At 43.9% G+C, this 18,352-nt stretch overlaps 1 protein-coding gene across 1 annotated transcript in view; it reads left to right on the forward strand.

Moving 5' to 3' along the window:
* The first annotated feature begins 3,788 nt into the window (after positions 1 to 3,788).
* tiam2a (TIAM Rac1 associated GEF 2a) overlaps positions 3,789 to 18,352 on the forward strand; it is a 79,922-nt gene continuing 65,358 nt past the window's right edge. The window contains exon 1 of the mRNA XM_080013058.1: positions 3,789 to 3,800. The gene's annotated coding sequence lies outside the window, so the exon portion shown is untranslated. The remainder of the gene's footprint in view (positions 3,801 to 18,352) is intronic.

Consider the following 18,352-nt stretch of genomic DNA (forward strand, 5'->3'; position numbering starts at 1 on the left):
CATCAACCACGACCCCAAATTCCTGTGAGGGTGCCGGGGCGAGGGGAGCAGCATCTCTGGAAACACCTGCAATGCATGAGATGGAACAGATTTCATCTGGGGCCAGATTAACTCCAACTGCCATGTTGCATCAATCTTTTCTCTTACGTCTCGGGTTTGGGAAGTTTTAAGCTCTTCATTTGCAGTACATGGAATAAAGGGTGCTTTGCTAAATTAGCCTGACCACTTCAATCCAGTGATGCCATTACACACCTTGACACATAACATCATAATACTAGTGAAGTATGACAAGCCATTTGGGACAGAACATCTTTTGAAAGTTATGCTAAGCACCTCTGAAATGACTCAAATGTGAATAGTGGGGTGAAATTTTTTTTTTTGTATATTCTTGGCTCCTTATCCTAAAAACTACAAATCAATGAACCACCATTTTACCCCTCATGTGCAATTCTTGAGAATTTTAATGGAAATATTGATGCAATCGGTTGATTGATGCAACATTATCCCTAGGGGGCAATTGGTTAGAAAAGAACCCTGGTATTTCCACTTTAACACAACTGTATTACTGAATTTATTAATCCTGGAGGGGACATTATGGACGATGCAGCAGGTTATAAATATTACAGAAATCAATAAAGGAACAATAATATTATAAAACCGCTACCAAATGTTCTAGACCCACTTTGATGACGAGCAGCATGCATTGTGTCTATAAGTATGAATAAATCCTGGAAAGAGGGTTTAAGTTTAAAGACAAATATATCATTTGGTAAATGAGGGACTTTAACTGCTTCTGTCCTTCCCTGACCCGGCTTTAGAAGATGGCCGCCGTGGCAGAGTTGACTCTTTGCCGTCATTGATTTCTCATTAGTTGGGCGCTTTAGGATTCTGTGAGCCGTCACTGGGATCAGACACTGTCGAGCTCAATTAACAGCCGCCTCCGAAAAGGGGGCCCGGCGTTCTCATATCATTTTTTGGTGTGCTCTGCTCTCTCCCCCTTTGTGCTGGTGCCGGGTGTAAAAGATTTCCTTTGTTTAGTTGCGGGAGCTGCTACTGTAGCGTCTTTGTTGCTGTCTGGAGGGAAAAATGCTTTAAAGTTGGCAGCGCTGCTTAGAAACAAGCGCAGAGTTGTCCTGGGTGTGGTATGTCGGTCTGATTGTAATCCCGCCACCCTCTCTCACACACACAGGCACACACACACACACACACACACACACACACACACACACACACACACACACACACACACACACACACACACACACACACACACACACACACACACACACACCTTTAAGCAACATTCTCCCTTTGTCCTCGTGTTTACGAGTGAATCTCCAGACATAAAACCATCTCTCCTTCAGACACCGCAGCACCTTCCCTCCTGCCTTTGAAGCCACATTACTGTACAAGACAAAGCCCATACACACCTCCTCCAGCCGTCACGACCCATTAAAGAGCAACATGACAAACGGGCCCGGTAATTACACGCGGACACTGAGCAGGCCGGCCGAGCAGCTTCATGCGGCAACAATAAAAAAAGGCTGATTCTCACTCCACCCAAGGCAGCGCACTGAGAATGGTGAAAAATCACTTACCGGGCACCTCCTATCCCCCGTCCCTTCACACCCTTACATAATTACCATGACGATCTGATTACAATGGCCACTACAGCAGAACAAACTGGAACTGCGTGGTGGTGTGTGTGTGTGTGTGTGTGTGTGTGTGTGTGTGTGTGTGTGTGTGTGTGTGTGTGTGTGTGTGTGTGTGTGTGTGTGTGTGTGTGTGTGTGTGTGTGTGTGCTGAGCTTGCAGAAGAATTTCCCAGTCTCAGTGTGTGTGTGTTGATGGGTATGTCCGTGGTCATACATTGTATTAATGACGATAGGTAAATAATTTAATATTGAAAAAATATATACATAATGTTGTCATCATTTTTTGGGCCTCTGTGAGCCACAGACCCTAGAATCGTTCTAACTCCACTCCCCAATACAGAGCCACTGTGTGCGTGTCTGTTATGATGTCCATCTCTTTGTGTGGCTGTACCCATCTCTCCCGCTATGTAGTACATTTTTCGCATCAGCAGAAATAAGGGGATGCAGGCTGAGCATGCTTTTCTCGAGCGATAAACAGACGGACAATTTTCCTGACCAACACGGGTGTTTCCTGCATTTCCCCAACCTCGTGTTGAAGCCAGCCCGCCCAGGCACATCTCCCTCGCACCTCATTCAGACCGGAGGAAGGGCCGATGGGAGGCAGGATGCTAGTCTGATCCAATTAGGGTCTAATGAGATGCGGAGTGACCAGCACTTCTGAAAGCTGTCAGACGACAAGAGAGCACCACAGGCACACTCTCCATGTGGACAGGATGAGCCCAGAACACTCCATTCAACCGCGTTCTGCGATGGGCGGGGATCTGCCGCAGATATTGATGGCTGCCTGCCTCTTTGTGCGGCTGACCAACTTTTGCGTTTACCGAGCGAGTGTACCAATGAGGAATATTTTCTGAAGCACATCGACATTCTCCCTCTCCCTCTCCCCTTTTGCATAGTAATTAATCCAGATAATCCTTTGACATTCCTGGAGATGCATAATTAGATGTATCCATCTGAAAGGCCTGCGGCTAAAGCCCCGCAGGAGGTGGGGGTGGGCAGGATCTCAGTGTTGTGACGACAGATCTCGATAGTTCTCCTTTACAACAAGCCGAGCGTCACGGCATCCGTCAGTACAATGGCACGGCACGGAGATGGCCATCTCCTTTCAGGCCCTGGGCAGCAGATGTAGAGGTGGCTGATATGCAGATTAGATATGGCTTCCAGTCATGCCTTGCTTATGGACCCACATGTGACCAAACGAGGGGTGGATCGCACTTCACGAGTGCCGGGAAGTGACTGCTCGGTGGACAGAAAGTACTGGAACAACATGATCAGGGAGACTAACCCATCCATTATTAGCGTCGTCCATAATGTTGTATACATAATCGTACATCACGTACAGAAATACACCACAATATTCATATTTATATTTGTACCCGATCAATCTGCCGCTTAACTCCCTTCATCTGGTGCGTAGAGTAATGTGTATATTCTGTTCAGTTATATATATATTTTTTGTTTTTGACTGTTTTAGAATTATGTCACACACACACACACACACACACATTCAAATAAATACAAATATTATTACCCTTTCCTACCAAAAAGACACGCACACAATTTAAATATATGAATAACCTTCTATAAAACACACACAAATTATAATTAAAATATAAAAATATATATTTTTACTCTTTTATACCAAAAAGACACGCACAATTAAAATATATTACTACCCTTTTATAACACCCACACACACACACAGCAAATGATTCTCCCCTCTGCGGGCAAGGGGCAGGGAAACCACCCCCCAAAAGCCCCCCGTTACCGGGGTCACCTGGAAAGCCGTCGCGTTTTATTTCCACCCCATTTAAATTTTATTTTTTTTAACGGCTTTAAGACTAAATGTCTATCCATGCGTTGGGAGTTTTTAAACTCTCCTGGCTCTCTGTGCCTGTCGGCGGGCGGAAGGAGGAGTTTAACCCCACCGTGTCCGGGAGGGAGGAGTCCACTCCACCCGGCCGGTGCGTCCCGGGAGCGTCGCTCCGTGCGCGGTACACGATGCACCTACGCCGGGAGGGGGGACGCTCCTCTGGGGGAAAATACGTTCAAACAATAAACACGTCACTTGCCGCTTATTCGGGTTCGAAGAGGGCTGGGGGGGCGACGAAGGTGCCGGTCCCCGACGGACAAGAAGAGTAAGCCGGTGAGTTGCGGGAGAACTTGTTCACTTTGTGGAGGAAGAGAGCGCGAGGGTCCGGCGTGCCTCCTTAACCCGTTCGGCGCCGCGGACGCGAGGAGCTCGCCGAGCGTTTCTCCGGCGGCGAAGGGGAAACTTTGTTTTGACCTCTTAACCGGACTGGAAGATGACGTGAGGACCGCGCCGCCTGTTAAAACTGCTCGGAAGACGTTGTTTGGCGAACTCCTTGCAATGTTTTTTACTAGCCGAAATGTTGGAGATTATTTACAACGCGACTTGTAATTCCCCATGTGTTCACTGTAGTAGTAGAAGTAGTACTATAAAGTAGTATAAGCGGTCGTAGTATTGGTAGTATAAATGGTAGAAGTAGTAGTATAAGTCGTGGTACTAGTATTGGTAGTATTTGTAGTAGTATAAGTGGTAGTGGTAGTATTAGTAGTAGTATAAGTGTTGTAGTATAAGTGATGGTAGTATTGGTGGTAGTGTTAGTGGTAGTAGTAGTGGTAGCAGTAATAGTGGTGGTAGTAGTATTGGTAGTGTTAGTAGTAGTATTAGTGGTAGTAGTATTAGTGGTATTTGTAGTAGTATTGATATTGATTGTAGTAGTGGTGGTAGTAGTATTAATAGTAGTAATATTTAAGAATTCCCTTCTTTGAAAGCAGTTGTGAAGCATGATGTCCATGTGGATGAATGGAGCCTTTGTCGTCTCCATCATCTGACACCAGATGTAAGCCGCTAATTGAATGATTATGTATATTTAGGGTCCAGCTATGGCAGCATCTCACCACTAAACATCTCAAACTCAGTTAATACTAGTTAACTAATGCTACTGTATTGTCTAGTACGTGGGTTCTTCTCCCCCAGGTTTTCACTAAGCGAGCTAGTGCCGAGTGTTTCTGCGAAAGTGGTTGTGAAGCGCGCTGTCCATGTGGATGAATTAAGCCTTTGTTGTCTCAATCAAATGACATCAAACGTGGCTTTAATCAATGTCCATTTACGCATTTTGACAACTGGTCCAACTCTGGGCATCTTCCTCATAAATATATCTTGCGGCTCCTGGCTCTGATTTAAAACGTGGGTTATTTAGTTTTCAGCCTGCTGACACAATAGATAAGACAGATCATTGCAAGTGCTGCCGGTCTACAGCTTTAATGGGGTGGAGATGTTCAGCAGTCAGCGGCAGAGCTGCTCATTGTGTGCCTTACCCCCAAACTGATTTACGGAGGCAGAAAGTAGAGCAAAAACAAATCCCCATCAACGTTTGGGTGTGTTCTGCTGATTTGTTGTGGAGGTGATTTTTTTTTTTTTTTTTTTTTTAACCCAGGGCCTTTGTTGTTTTGAGGAAGTGCCGTATATGTGTGCTAAGGTGGAGGGTCGGGTCGCTCGGCGCTCCGTGGAGATGACAAAAGGCCCTCGGGAACCCCTGGGGTGAAGGGCCTGACCAGAGCAAACAAGAGCGGAGGAGCAGGAGGAAAAGCCAGGCATGCCTTTTGGCACCCGGAGCCCCCGTTCCCTGGTAACCCGGGCCCAAAAGGTGTCGGTACGACCGTCCTCTGGTGTCCACACAGTAGTGTGCCACCTCCCACATTGCTGTGTGGACTCGTACAATAAAAACACAAGCTAATGTTTGACCGACCGGGTCTGGCCGGCCTGGTCATTCATCAGTCTGCAGACTGGTTGGATTTTGTCCATTATTCTTGATTACACTCATGGCTTGGTGGAGATGATTAACCTTGGGGGAATATAGACACTGATGTGTAAGAATGATGTGATGGTCACGGTAACAACTGTTATTAATGATGGATGTGGTACTTAATTGGACAGAAAGCAGTGTCAGTTCAGACACGAGAAAGCTCTTGATCTTACCTTTGCCCGGAATTCTGTAGCAAGAGAATGAACCTAGGTGACAGGGGAAGAGTTTCCCATGAATCGCTGCAGTTTATTTATATGAAGGACAGGGGTGCACTGTTTTATTGGTGTAGGTGTCAGCAGGTTCCAAGCTCTCTTGTCTATTTAATAAACCCCATTGGGATCTGTTTTGAAATAAATGTTTTTCTTCCTCAAATGTGAACCCAAACGGCAATGACCAAAACTGTTGTTTTGAAGGCATGATGCATTATGCTATGAAAGTAACACTCTATTTTTACAGTTCTGATTTTCCCTCAACTAAAAAGGGGTCTTGAGTGAGCGTTGTACAGGGATCAGTACTCTATATAAGTAGATAACATCATTATTTTGCATTTTTTCTATCTTTGTTGGGTGGAGGAAAGCTATTTCTTTCAGATGACCGGTTCTCAAAGTTGTTTACCAGGCATGTGTTGTAATGCTATCAGGTAACTGGTTGCTTCATTGACATCTACAGCTACTGATGCGTCTATTTCTAGTTCAATAGCTCAACCTGAAATTAAGAAGTAACTGTTGCGCCACGGAAGTCTGCCAATGCATTTTGTGGATTTGGAGTGTGTATATGTTGGAGAGCTTTGTGAACTTAAGCTATGGCTTAAAGCTCAAACCTTCTTCTTCAAACATATTTTAAGAATCTGTATCCAACAGAACACCTGATCAATTACTTTCGGTACTGTGGCACAAGTGAAGTGCAAGGCTTGGAGCTGTGTTCCTCGCAAGCTTTTAAAGGGCTGTGCGCAGTAGCCCATCGTTGGTACTGTACTTCTGAAGTGCAAGCACGCTTGCCGTGAAACGTGAATGTTTCATGTCTTCTCCCCAGCACATTTTTCTCCATATAAGGTGCCGTTTGTGTGACTTATCAGGCACGGGTAACATCTGTGCTTATTGTCACATTCCGTAAGTAGAGATGAAGGCTTTATACTGTCTCTAGGTAGAGAGGCACCACAGGGGGAAAACCTGCAAGCTCTACATTGCTCACTATACCCTGGTGCATCTGAAGTCGTTCTGAATTGAAATTAGAAAACATGGCTCGATTGGCCTGAATTATTTATTCAATATTGTTTCTCCTCTTTCCCCATGTTGTCTATTCAGCACTTTTTTGTGTTCTGCAGCACTTCAAATCCACTGGACCATCGTGTCGATATTCCAGTGCTCGGTCCGGCCTGTCTAGTCAGGCATAATGGATGCTGTGTGTTTCTATTTTCTTACTGCTGTGGTTGAGATTATATTTGGACGTTTTGTAGCACTTGGGCAGCAGTCTGGAGTGGCTTCTATAAAAAGCAGGTGAGCCCAAAGTGCCGGTGTTGACAGCATCTTGGCCAAGACTTCACATTTGCTACTTGGTCGACATAAATACTGTCCAAAATCACGTGAGTGGCTTTGGCCGCTTTGCTACCATTCCTCCCTCCTATCACATAATTGCCTTCAGGACAGGCATTGAGCCACCATTGGCAATATAATATTCAAATTCAAATCATATAAATATCTGTTGTATTTGAATTTGCTAAGTAGGTATTCAGCTCATAACTAAGCTGAAAATAGTGGTTAAACAAGCACATAATCAGTTACAAAATTATAATACGCAAGTAATTGTGTGCCTGACAGGAAAAAGTTGCACAAGGCATTAGAAATGTTCAATATTGAAATGACTTCAATAGCTATCCCTACTGGAAGCGGTGCCCTTTGCCCCGTCGCCTGCCTTATAGTGACAAAATGTCAAGCCTACCCCAGAACTAAAAACCAGCAGAGGGGGAGACACTAGTGCATTATTCAGTGATTGTGAACTTAGCTTTTTTGATTGTCCAGGCTGGTGGTGACACACATTCACCCCCTTTGAGGGATTTGCTCAGTGAAATGCACATATCTGTCCCAGTGCTAGGTCCCCCTTCTCTGCTGCACAAACACAAACATTCACTCCTGTCCAACCGAGCGACGTGGGCAGCATGCTAGCTGAACTAACATATGCCCATACATGTTCAGGTTGACAACTCTTACAGACACAAATTGCAGCCTGTGCAGGAGATAAATGAGGAGGTCCAAATTGAATTGTGTTCCTCTCTTGGGTCACACATGCTCAATGCCCTGCGAGGTTTGAACAGAAAATGAAGATTAAATGGTAGTGTGAGCTTAACCAATGTGTCGAATGAGGTAGTGGAGTTACCAAGCAGAAGATTGAAGAGTAGGTGAGTGGTGGTGGTGGGTAGCTCTGGAGCAGTGCCAAGACACTTGGCTTATGAGTTGGACTACCATTAACCCCAGTGAAACAACCAGCTGACATGCAGAATCGGTGGGTTTAAAATTTACAATGTACAGGTTAACAGATGTGAAACAGCCAGCACAGAATATAACCCTTTTTCATGGCTGAACACATAATTCACATCGCTATTGGTGAACCGGAGGCAAAAAAGCCCCCATGGCAGCAATGGATACAAATCTTTTACGAATGCCAGACATTGAAACAATCTTTCAGTCTGGAAACAGTGCTGTCTCGACACTTGAATCCTGTCCAAATGACTTACAACCTGTGATTGCAGAGATATCAATGCATTCATTTATGTTTATGAACAATGCTGCTGTATTGATCAGCATATGTCACATGAACTTGACAACCCAAGTATTTTTTGTGAACCGCGTTGGAGCGTGTGATCCTTTTATGCTCAAAGCACATTTCTTCACTAAATTGCCTTCTATATTTCAGTCCGAGACAAGGCTTTGATTATGAACATTAGCCGATAATCCCTGTGGGGTTAATATGTGTATGCACATGCGTACACACTCACATTTATGTCATGTCTGTCTAGCTAAAACATGGCAGCATATGCATTACCATTTGACAGACAAGCCGAATTAACGTGGAAAAAAAAAACAAACAACAGAAATTTGGCACACCCCACATTCTGGCTCTTAAAACTGGTTACTGGTCGGGCCCAACAACAATGGTAATTGTGATTGATCTGACCCCTCATCTCAGTCCAGTAGCCATAAGGTCTCACTTCCAAACTAGTTGCTATTGGAAAGGCAAACACAGCTGGTGCTGTAGGGCAAAGTGTTAGGTCCTGTGATCTCCAGTTGCTGCCATGTTCCCTGTATTGTTCCTCATGATGGATGTAGGAGATCCCATAGGTACACATTTACTTCCAACACCACCCACCTGCTCACTCGTGGGTGGAGACTGAATTGTCTCCTTTGTGTGTTTTAGATGTTTTTGTTTGTTTGCTATCTAGGTTTGAATTTAAAGCCGGCGACTACCACACAGACAGACAATGGTGATATTAAAGTGCTAGCTGAACGCAACTCTATGCAATCACAGCATGCAACCGCACCTGCATGTTAAACCACCACTTAACTGCTTTCCGTCCCTAGCTGCCTATCTCAGTTATCAGAACACTAAATAGGGCTGGCAATCGTGTAACCTTAACAGTGTTTCTCTCAGTGTATGATGACTATTTTGCTCTGTTGCCTGCCAATTTGGCCCACTGCACCGCACTGGGTGGGCTTCATCTCAAGTTCTTCTCCGTTGCTGTAGACACGTGAGCTGCTTTGGAGGTTCTTTGGCAGCAGTTGTGTAAGTCTCACGAAGAGGTGCATTTTCAGGCTTGTTAGCACTCCTACTATCTCCTTCACGTTGGAGCCCGTTTAATCTTCAAGCAAGTGAAATCTATTTTCTTCACTCCTCAGTCTCTGAGCCTTTTCATATTGGTTCAGTCAGTTGGCCGACCGCCAGTGTAAACATAGACAGACTCCTGATTGCTTTAGGTCACTGGCAATCCTGGCATCCTCACACTGAGCACGCTCAATTGATGCTTTTTAGTTTTCTTTTATTTTTTTTATTTACTCCCCTCTCCCTAATGAGGCAAATGTATCCAATTTACTTACCAGAGTGATATCGTTGTCAAAGCTGATGTTAGTGCCAGAAGGGAAATTCATTTGCCAGTTGAGGATCCTGATGTGATGAGAACAAAGAGCCACCAAGTTTAATGTAGAAATGTGGCGCCGACAACTCAAATTGTTTTATGTTGGGAGTCCAGCCCCGTTTTTTCCTTTTATACATAACGGAGTGTTTTGTTTTTCTTAGACACAGGTGGTTCAGTTTTGTTATGCATCAGTGATTCACCCACATGTATTCCACTATTACGCATATACTTTACATTACAATTAATACCTTCACAGTTCACAAATTGTTGTCATAACCGCATCCATATTTTTCTCTTCTGTTCACCAGAGCAGGGTTGGCGGCTCTGCAGCTTTCTTGCCAAATTGACCAATATTGTAAACAATTGCAGTTAAAAAAACCATTTTGGAGTGGGGGGTGGACATACTGCTATTGTAAAAATGTTAAGGCTATAATTGTCTATAGGTAGGGAACGATGGGCAAGTTTGGGCATATGGACTTTAAAGGTAGTTTTGTTTGCCTTATTTTTTGATCATTGGGAGCCAACCCTAGTTAGGAAGAGGGGGAAACTGGTGGGACGGCACACATGCTTTCAGGATCTGTACGGTTTAGACTCCTTGCCTTAATAGAACAAAAATGAACTATTTAACACCTGTTTTTGTCAATGTTATTATCTTGGGACAATGCCCTGTACCCCTTCATTGTGTTACGGATTGGAGCTTTACCCCAGGGTCAAGGAATAATATAGGGGAAACACTGTCACGTATGGCTTGATCAATGCCTAAGCAGAGGAAACCAAGGGGTGTACTAGCCAGACCACAGTCGGAGAATATGTGTGTGGGCTTTTTCATTTCATGCATTGACTGTCCCAGCAGACTTTCCTCTATGTGTGTCTTGTATTTCTCTCACCCAGAAACTTTGAGCTCCAGCTATCTCTCTCCCCTCTACAGATACTAAGGCAGGCTCTGCACTTGCTCATTACATAAGAGCAGTTTAACCTACCCCTGGGGGTTCACACTCTCATTTTGGCCCAGGAGGAGGACCAGCTCGGGTTCTGATCGGCCAGCTCTTGCTCAAAACCCACACACCGGGGAGATTCGCCTTACTTGATGGGCACAGCTGTGAGGGGGCAGCCATTGAAGAAAATATGTCTTTAGGGCAGATTTTCCACATCTTTTCCAACACTAAGTGCTTCCGAGTGTCACTGGATTTCATTAAGCGTTTGGTAATCCTTTTAATTGTTGGCTCCTATTTAACAGATTTCTTTCTATGCAACATTTTTTTTTTTTTTTTTTTTAATCACTGTCCCAGTGCAACTAGAAGAGGAAGCATGCCACCATCTGTACAAAGTCAAAGAGGGTCAATATCATTGCATGGGGGTTCTACGTCGAGATTTTGCTAGGTCCTGCTGAATCTGCTGACCACAAGTCGCTCCTTGGCTTGTCAGAACCTGGGACAGCGCTGCAATATTAATGCCTCTCATTCTCCAAACGATGTCAGAGCAGATGCCACCATGCTATCGTAAATGCTGCTTTTTAATAGTTTTATCAGTCTAGCCAGGGTGAGTTCGCTGTCATGTCAGGGGTATTAAAGGTTGGTTGCCCTTCACGAATATTCAATGATGGATTAATGAACTTTCAATGCATTTGATATCAGATGCAGAAGATGGAAAGCAATAAAAGTGTACCCGACCAGTAAAAATGGAGCACGTGTGTGTGAGAGGGAGAAGGAACATCGTATTCCAAAGGCTAATAATAGTAGTTGACATTCAGCTTTCATTGGAGAGGCTGGTCCCTAATTTGTCCCCCTTCATGTTGTCAAAGGTGCTGGAGCTCAGAAACCAAACAACGTGCTTTATAGACCCCCAATACTAAAGAGCTTCTTCTTTTCAAGCAGGAATGTTGACCATCCTGAACTTTGCTGTTGGAAGTTGTAAGCCGTTGTGATGAAGTGACCCCCAACCAGTCCCAACACTCAGTGCCCTTAGGATTAGTAGCTATGGGTCACCTCTTTCACCCCCCTCAAACATCCCTTGTGGTTCGACCCACTCAACGGGACCTTTGTTGGCTTTTCCAGATGGATTGTTCTGGTTGGGGGAGGATGTGTAAGAGCACGGCGCCTTCCATTTAGACTGTTTTTCTGGGGAGGAAACGGAAGATTTGTGGTTACACAGCGGCTGTATGTGTGCATGTGACCCTGCTGGCTGTGAATTGTGACGTCACAGCCGAAGAAGGTGGGGTCACCAAGCCACAGAAGCACTTCTGTCCACATTCCATCTTACCAAATTGACTACAGGTATCTGTCTTTGAAAGCCCTTTGAATGCTCTCTCATAGCATCACGGTCTGTGCTGATGGAATAGCCCTGTTGGAAACGGCTGTTGCCTTTCACAGGTTTAAACTTGGGCCATCTGATCTCCGTCTCATCCGTCAACTCTGATGGTGGGAGCCCATAATATTATTTATTATTTATTATTATTCTCCCATAATCATTTGTTCTTTGCCATGCATGTGGTGGATCTCACCTGAGTGCAACATTAACATTCGTCAGTCGTCACGGTGAAATCTTTCATTATAAGTTATTTTGACTCTGAAGGGTAGAACAATTCATTCATTTTCAAGTTTGTCTGTGTCACCCAGACTGGTGACTAATAGGGGCGTAACGAGCCATCTGTCTGGGTTGATGTATCGACGCAACTGGCAACAATCAAATCGAATCCCTTAATTTATTATAAAACACACTTTATTTTGTGAAAAGAAAAACATTTTAGGTTTTAAGGTTTGTCTACATCATATCCAGGGATACAATACACACCAATCGCTCGCCTCTTTCCTAAACCACAGAATAAGAATATCACGACTGATCGTAATTATGCCCTGTATCGCATTATTGGCTGTAAATCCTCATTGTGAAAATATTATGCATTTTCAAAGAAAGAAAGAGCAACAGACACAAAACGTGCCAAATGTCATTAAGAGATAAAATACCCGCATGACAACAACTCAGCTCAAGACTTAATGATAAACCGACTGTAATGCTCCATTGTATTGCCATGAAGCTTGTGATTCACACCCCGAGTGATTTATAGGTGATATTTCTTGTCACGCACCCCCGTGACATGCATTAAAAGACACTTGGGACTCAAAGGCAAAGCTCTGCCCCAACAGAAAGAATTAATTGAAAGAAAAAAAACAGAAGTTTGTTCCTCCACTGAGGCTGCAGATGCTGAAACTGTTAAACATATATATAAAAATATAATTTTTCACAACCGTAATATTTTCTTGAAGTCATTTTGAAAATCATTCCTGTCTCCTTAGGCACCCGCCCTACCACTGAGTAGTCATTTTGTGTGCATGTGTGTTTCCAGCAGCCAGCCCTGTGGTCTGCTCGTGTGGAGAAAGCAGCCTCACTGGAAACTAGCGGTTGTCTTTCTTCTTTTTTTACGCTAATATTTTACGCTGTGTAGGTTAGTGCTGGCATGCACGGGCCCCAACTATTAATAACCTGTAGGAGCCAGGAACTTGGCTCTCCTTCAATTTCCAACTGTCACAGTTGGTTGAAAAGTAGCCTTTATACAGACGTGTTGTGCTTTGGCTCTATTACTCATCTTTGTATTTTCTCTTCCCTCTCCTTTTTTACTCATCCTTGAATTTTCTCTTCTCTCTCCCTTTCTGCATTCACCCTATTCCTCAATTTCCTCTCTCCAATTTATGATTCACAAAACAGTTCTTATTTCCATTAAAACCAATTAGACCACATTAATAATGAACATCTTTTATTAGCTTACATCGGCATTTAGATGGTGCTTGCGTTTGACCCGACAACATGCAGACCATTAGTGACTTGGCAGTCGTGTGTGTGTGTGTGTGTGTGTGTGTGTGTGTGTGTGTGTGTGTGTGTGTGTGTGTGTGTGTGTGTGTGTGTGTGTGTGTGTGTGTGTGTGTGTGTGTGTGTGTGGGGATCAGTGCAGCCAGAGCACTGAACGTTTTCTGCCCCAGACATTCCTACTGTTTTTCCTAATCATGCTACATTGTCGTGCTGCAGGCTTCTCGCAGTCGGCCTCATTCTGAGTTAACAATTATTTTAATCGCAGGGAAGAGTCTGTACTTATTCCTCCCTCTGTTTTACTCACATCTTCTGTGTGGCGTGTTAATTATAAGAATACTAAGGGCTACACATTGGCTAGTCACACTGGAGGCTTAAGCCCTGTCCACAATAACGCACTGTTTCACACGGATATGCAGAAAGCAGAGTTTTTTAAAAGCTGCACTTCGAAAGCCATTAAAATAAAAAATAATAAATTGTATACCCTTTTCCCACTGCACCAAAAACCCTCTAACATCTGGCATTTGACATCAGGGGAAAAGGAAAAACCCGGATCTCAGTCCTGGGTCAAATGACCCTGCAATAGACCCAGGTTTTAATTGGCTATTTTAAATTTTTGGTTTGAAAATGGTATTGGTGACCTAAAACGTCGTGGGCGTGTGGATGAGAGGCCAAAACGTAGAGAAAAATATGCGTATTAGTATGGACAGGGCCACAGATAGATAATTTACTCATCCCTGGAGGGAAATTGCAGTGTTACAGCAGCTTGCATCAGAACAAATATGCAATAAAAAAATAGTAAATGAATAAATATGGGAAATAGAAAGACATTGGCAATAGGCTTGGGGAGATTTTGATTAAATCGGCGATCGTTATGTGTCTACAGTTACGGTCGTACTCCATGGATCACAATTGACATTGATGACAGACGTTTAAAAAATTACCTGCCAGGAAAAAGCATTGAAACAGTGTAAATGCAGTTTACCATGTTCTGAAACTAGAGCAGAGAGGGGGCGGAGGCTCTCGTCCTCTCCGCTCAGAGCTGTCGAGTAACCACTGGTGATTGGATCTCACTTCCCCCCTCTACAGGCCCGTGCAGAGACGTTAAGAGGAGCAGGTGCTCAAAAAAAACCAAAACATTGACCCTCAGCTCCGGTTCTAGGCATTTTGCCGCTCTGGGTAAATGGAGCAGCATGGCCGTGATCTGCGCTTCACTGTGCACACATTGCCGGTGCGCAGAGGATACGTTCCTCATGAATATTGATATCTTGTCCATATAATGCTCTACCTCGATTCCCACTCAGGCTTAAAAAAAACAAAACAAAAAAAACGCGCCTGATAATAAGGGCTACATGGTCCATCAAGGGGCAGGTGCTCAAGCGCCCTCTGCCCCCGGCACATGCCTGCTACTCTATATGCAAATCTTGTCATTATAATATAGCAATATATGATATAATCTCATAGAGAAAGATTTCGATTTAAAATTGCCAATAACTGCCCCCTAGCGATCGGCGATTGGAATTTCGCGCCATTGCCCAAGCCTAATTGGCATTATACAAAAATGAAAAACGATAAACCTAAGAATAAACAATGAGCAATAAACCGGTATTCTGTATTATGTTTATTAAGTGTAAAAGAAGGAAATTGTACATGTGTGCATAATATGAATGCTAGGAAAAGGTCCAGTGGATATATATATATATACCACAGAAGGTTGTATGGTTTTGTACCAATTTTCTATATATCTGGCAAATCAGAACTACATCTAACATCTCTGAGATAAAATGGCCATCTTTGGAGAAGTATCTGTCGAAGCCAGCTCAGGTTTGACATTTTAACGACTATATGGCTCCACAGTCATTATCGGCATTCAAAGTGGTTTTGTAACATAAGTCTTGGCAGCGTGATCGCTGCGCTCGTTCAGTCATATCTCCCCGTTTTCTATTCCTACGAGTATCCAGTCTGCAAAGCCCTCCAGCTCGGTGGCAAATCTTGTTTTGTTCTTTGGTTTTTATTTTCTTGGGTTTTGTAAAGTCTTGAGTCTCGGGGCACTCAGCGCATGTCACTTCACCTTTCTCCATATCTTTCTCACGTTGCATTATTTTTCTCTCTGTGTTTATCACTCTCATCGGACGTGGACGTGCACCACACGTCCTCTGTGCCGGTCACAGGAGAAACAGAGGCTGTTTTGTAGTCAGGCGTTTGCCTCAAGGGTTTAATGTTCAGACTCCATTCCCTCCTAAGCCCACCTCGGCTTATGAGCAGAGGATTGTGAATAAATACCCCTCTTGTCCTCTCATAATGGAACTGCTTGACCTTCCCTGACCTCTGCCGGTTGGAGCATCTGCCTGTCGAATTAGGCTGCCTGTCCTATGGGAATGCGGCAGGCTATCAAAGCAGTAATTCATTTGGCGGTAAATTTTATTTTACAGAATAAAAATGTATGACGAGGTCTTTCTTTTGGGGTGGGATTACGATAGTGATCTCAGAACCTCAAATGATGTACTGATGGTGCGCTTTACTCAATCTCTTACGTTCTCCTCATACAAAGGTTCTTCAGCACGCACAATGCATAACAATTTCCTGGTGAGCGTGATCCTCATTGACTCTCCTAAGCTTTGAGCTTTATGGATGTGTTAATAATGACTCTGGCATTGGCTTTAATTAAATCATGTCAGGGGAGGAGCCGCACAACATATGGCACAGCTGCCAGCACTCTGCCCCAGCCTAACCAAGCCTTGCCATGTTGTTTTTCAGATGATGTGCCCTGTCTGTGCCCCGCATGGGCGTGCTTCCGCATTACCCAAGTTTGATAAACTGCATTCCTTCTGAACAAAAGTGTTGGCTACCGGGAGACAAAAGAGCTGGGTCCTTCTTGCGTAGATTCGGAGATGGCTTTTCAGTCAGAAATAGTTGGGCAGTGTTCTTGTGGCCCAAGGAACTGGTTTGGCTTTTTTTTATTTTTTTTATTTTTTATTTTTTTTTTGTGTCGACGCATGTGACCCTTTTTGTTTTGTTCCGCTTTATTCAACCTATTCTGCTTGCATAACAATGAGAATGCTGCTTGAATGCTTTAAGCACCTGTTCCACTTTAATGGAAACCTTTCACAATTTCTTAATTTGGCGGTGCAGTTTCGATATGTTCTGCCAATGTCTCTATCTACAGAAAAAGTACAATGCTTGAAAAAAAAAACTAATCAAGAAAAATGGTCAGTTGAAAAGAGTTTGGAAAAACACCGTTTTGAAAGGCAGGACTTTCTTTCTGGCCTTTTCAACAATAGTTTTTTTTTTTTTTTTTTTTGTATTTTACACGGCGCCCCGTGGCAATAAGAAAACACCTGCTCACTTGACTTACGCAAACGTGTAACATGTAAACGAACAAAGATGAATCCAACACACTCACACAAAAACACCCACCCTATGAATCTGTTTTCAGATGTCGAGCTTTTGTCTGTGGCAAAGGGTTAGTGTGGGCTCATATCTCAGAGCTCAAAACGAGTTCACCCCCCCCCCCCGCCCCCCCCACACACACACACACAAACACACATCTTTACGAAACTAACTCTCGCTGAACGGTCTCGTGCACTCAACGGTGCTTCATTACGACCTGTTGGAATAAGGTCAGACCAGGCCCACCCAGTTTGCTGTGAATCTGCTTTGAGATCAGAAATCACACGGGCCACAGATTGCCGACAGAGGAGATTTATGTTGAAATGTAGCAAAATGAATTGTATGTTGATTTTGTGTGTGTGTGTGTGTGTGGGAATTGCAGGAGTGTGTATTGCGCAGGGTAACCTCGCACCTCCAGAACTTGGCGGTCAGCAATCAGCTTAATTCCTGAGCACAGTCTGCCTGTGGTCAACGCCAGCCGTCATCGCACCGTCCTAAATTAACTCAGGATGCTGAGCAGGCAGAAAAGCCAATATTTCTCTTCTGTAATGTCTCTGCAGATTGCACTAGTGTACAGAATTAAAGGGAATACAAGATCGGAGGACTTTGAGTCGCAATAAAGGGAGTGGTTGTAAATAAATGATAAGCGGGGAAACTCTCTACTCCAGTTATATTGGGAATCCACGATTTACAGTCTAAGCAGAGCAAAGAACAAGCATTCCATAATCTGTTAATAACTTTGGGAGCTTCCTATCTAATAAAGCTTAAACGAAATCCATGAACAACTTGTTCTATCAGGATCGGTCTAGCACCTCCGCACAGTCTGAGCACCTATATACCACCTATATACCATTGCATTGATGCTATCTAAAGAAAAAAAACAAAACACCAACTGCATTTCTGCAATAGGCCTATGTCAGAGCAAGATCATTTGTTTTCCCATTCTGAAGCCACCGTGTTAGTTGAGACATGTACATGTTTTTTTTTTTGTAAGAATTGAACAAAGGTAGGCCTTGAGGCCTGCTAGAATGGTGAATGCCAAGCTCCAATGTTGTGTGTCTAATTGCCCCGGTTAATAGCCCCCTAATGTCCAGCCGAGGGTGACTTTCTTTGTCACCATCTCAACCTTGACCATGATGAGCAAAGCAGCCCGGACCAGTATAACCACCTCTATTAGGTATGGGAAACCCCATCTTTACACATGTCAGTTTCTCCCTGCTTCAGGGCCTTGGAATGACTGAAGTAAAGACCTACAAGAATGCTGAGCTTAGAACAACAATGACCCCGTCACCTCTTCACTTTGTTTGTCTTTGCTGGTTGATGAGACGTTTGTTAATTTTCTAGCGCACCCCTTTGTGTCAGACTTGTCTTTTAACCCATTCAGCCTTCCCACAGGCCTCTGCAATTAAGCTAACAAATTGAATCATAGAGAACTGAATGATTCATGGTGTCTGAGGGGTGATGCCGGTCCACACTCTGGCTCCTAATAGGTAATAAAAAAGCCAGACACAGCCAATTGGAGAGCTTGCGTATAGTTAATATATGGAT

The sequence above is a fragment of the Zeus faber genome (assembly GCF_960531495.2).
Source record: "Zeus faber genome assembly, chromosome: 13".
Lineage (NCBI taxonomy): Eukaryota > Metazoa > Chordata > Actinopteri > Zeiformes > Zeidae > Zeus > Zeus faber.